This window comes from Adiantum capillus-veneris, chromosome 16 (assembly GCF_014529385.1).
Source record: "Adiantum capillus-veneris isolate H3 chromosome 16, ASM1452938v2, whole genome shotgun sequence".
Taxonomy (NCBI): domain Eukaryota; kingdom Viridiplantae; phylum Streptophyta; class Polypodiopsida; order Polypodiales; family Pteridaceae; genus Adiantum; species Adiantum capillus-veneris.
Window position 1 is genome coordinate 58,692,541 of NC_140946.1, and position 3,431 is coordinate 58,695,971.

Genomic DNA, 3,431 nt, shown 5'->3' on the forward strand with positions numbered 1-3,431 from the left:
AAACCTCGAACCAAAAAACTCCTATCATAGTTTGCCAACCCCCCTAGTCTGCTAGAACATTCATGCCTAGTAGCAATACTAGTAGATATTCGTTCCACCTCAATCCCACACAAAAATACTTGGCACTTCAAGCATCAAATAAGTAACCAAGCCTCCACATGGCTCCCAAGAAAATTCCAAAAACTTGCCATGCATCAACTTCACACCAAAGAACGCATCATAGATCGACCCTGTCATCCTCATGCATATGAATCATAAGACTTCCCTCCTCGTAATCTCCTGCACAAAAACTTGTAGTTGGGCCAATATAAGCCACACCGCATTCCAAGGCCTGGGAAACACTTGTAACAATATGATGAAGAAGTTGTGGCCTTCAAGAGGCATTTAAAAGCATACATGCCGACAAAGAGGCATACAAATACCTTAAACACATTCACAGCATCTGCAAAGTATTACCATTCTTCAGAGCATCTATGACCGTCTCAAGAGGCACTTTCTCATCAAGTAAACAATCAAAAAACTCACAAGTAACATCTTCCAACATACCATTATCAAAGGTAAAAGAAAAGGATACATCAACACTTGCTTCTGATAAGAGACTGTCAAAAAAACCTATATCATCACACAAACTCTCCATCTACACCACATACTCTCATCATCACAAAAACTCATAGCCTCGACTTTAAATGAAGCATCCTCACTCTTCTCTGCTACTGGTTGCACACACTCCTCACAAGAGACAAGTCCTTGCTCTCCCTCTCCTATGCTTACATCCTCACTCCTCCTAGGAGATTCCAAAGTTTGCTTTTCTCCTCTCGGCATTTGCAAATACCACCAACCATCTTTCTTTCAGTGATTTGATGTCCCTCGTGAATGGAGCCAAGTCAAACACTATTGAGTCATTGCAGTAAGCCTCTTCATCAACAGATGCATCATCGAGCGAGGCACTATCACATAAATCATCTTCACACAAAAAGCTAGATGTATCAGACTCAAAATCGCTACAATATCCATCTTCTAAAACTTCATCATCATAATGCATAGGCTCTGTGATAGATGAATCTTCCACCATGTCAACCACCGACCTCTCCATAAGGGGCAAGCCATATAGATCCGACGCCCAAGTGTCTCCCTCAAACAAACTCCACAACATATGCCGAAACTCACCTTGTAGTGATTCGAAAGTGGTGACAAGGGAGTCCTCTATTGAATCTTGAGGGTTTAGCAACCTCCAATAACGCATTAGCAATGAGACCTTCAAGGTTGACCAGTTGTAACACCACTGGCATCCGGAAGCATGTGCAAAAACATAAAAGCATCATGAGAGAGGCCCTGTGAAGCATATGCAGCTTTTGCTACATCATTATCAATTTCCAATCGCATCATCTCATGCTCAACTAGTGTTATCCAAGACTGTATGCATTCACTTGAAGTGCCACAAAAGTACACATGACCTCTTGCTGGCGGCTTTGAAGATGCATAATATTTTAACAAAGCATACTTCATGAGTTTCCAACTATATTGCACATGCTGATGAAGGCATTCATAAAAATGCCAAGCATCCTTGTACAACCTCTTATACATGAGGTCAACCCTCTCTACATCATCAAAGATATTAAGCTCTAAAAGCAACATATTTGCTTCAACAACCCATGCATGTACATCCTCATCTCTCCTTCCACAAAACCATACATTCATGATGCCATGTTTGCAGAGGCTTGTGATGCCTCTGTTGAATGCTCAAAACCAACACAACTACTCTTGTTACTGAAGGAACTCAACAACACGCTCCTCAGTGACGGGCACCAAACGATGATAGAAGAAAGACGGAGCAAAACACCTCTATAGCTTGGCCTCTCTGCCAGTTCGGGGTCCCAAACCTATCCACTCAAACACCTGCAACTACAACTCCAAAGGTTGTATCCAGCTATCAACCCAATGCCCTTGCAATTGGTAGGTCCCCTCTACAGCCCTGTACCACAACCCTCAGCACCTAAAGACCTCTCTCCCCTTTTACTTGACCCTCTTGGCTGCCCTTTTTAAGCCCGCATGAGATCTCTCTCTCTCTCTCTCAACCCATATAAAAGTACCTTTGTTGACCGAATGCTGCTCACTTAAAAACTCAAAGGCACATTTTCAATGGACATTATTATGTAAGGAGGGTATTTACACAAATGTTGCAAAAAGAAAGCGCTATTCTCCTGTGACAATTTGCAGCATGCGGCTTCTTTCATCTACAGCATTTGGTCATGTTCTATAATCCCAACCTACAAGAAAACGTCACCCAACTTGGAATTGTTTCCCCCCTTCTCTTTTCCTTTATTTGTCCTGCAACCCACGGCCTTGTGTTTCAAATGTAGCTGACCACCTCCTCTCTTCTCTTGGCAGCCACCTTTCCAAGCCTTGTATCCCCGCCCACAGACCTACAGCTCTGGGCTAGCTTACGCCTTGGTTGCTTTTGGCCTTTTGAATAAGCATTGCTCTCCATATGATAGGGTGGCCTCCTTTCATGTAGTCGGCGATGCTGCAATCGTACAAATGGCGACCTTTACTTTACATGGCCCGAGCGGCTTTACATAGCCCACCTTCAATTCCTGCAGCCTTTTCCTCGTAACTTGATGCTCTGTACAACCTTTGTAGAGCCCCGTAACCTTGCACACCAACCCTGACCTGCAGCCTTGAAGGGACCTCTTTCGGTTTCCTGTTGACGAGCCCTGGCTCAACACCCGGTCAGCAGCCCTTGCACTCACGGAGCACCATGCAACCCTGCGCCGTTATGGGCAATCCTTTAGATGGTTCTATGTGGAAGGCATCCGCCTCCTCCTGATACTTAATTAACTTAATTAACTTAGTACAAGCACTGAAAACTTAATTAACTTAGTAACAAAAGATAGATAGAGAGAGAGAGAGACTAATGCAAAACAGAGGTAACTAAACTACTAGTAACACTGATACTAATACAAAGGAATAGCTGTGCTCAGAGCATACTGGTGTGAGGCTCAATAGCCTTTATGTAGATTGGGATGATCAATCTATGTAGATTGGGATGATCAATCTGTGCCTAGATTATAGGTGGTTGCTAAGTCTGTGGTAGGTGAATAAAAATGGGTTGTTGAATGCTAAATCTATGTGATATTTGATGGTGGGAATTCACCCTTACAAGATAAAAATAATTTGATTTCTAACATCCTCCTTTAAGGGTGAATTTTCTATTGTAAAAAACGAACGAATTGGAAATCTCTCCTTCAAGAGGAAGTTCGCCCATGCTGTGTAAGGGATAATTCACGGTAGGAAGCAGTTTGCTTTGCAACAAGTAATGACTTTGTGAAGAAATCGGCCGAATTTTCAATTGTGGGCACATAGCATAGGTGCAGAAAACCGTCAGCAACGAGCTCCTTCGAAAAGTGAAAGCTAACGCGAACATGTTTGAA

The 3,431-nt window shown here is 43.0% G+C and overlaps 1 pseudogene; it reads right to left on the reverse strand.

Moving 5' to 3' along the window:
- Positions 1 to 239: 239 nt before the first annotated feature.
- On the reverse strand, positions 240 to 1,093 carry LOC147439116 (uncharacterized; annotated as a pseudogene).
- Between the last annotated feature and the right edge of the window lie 2,338 nt (positions 1,094 to 3,431).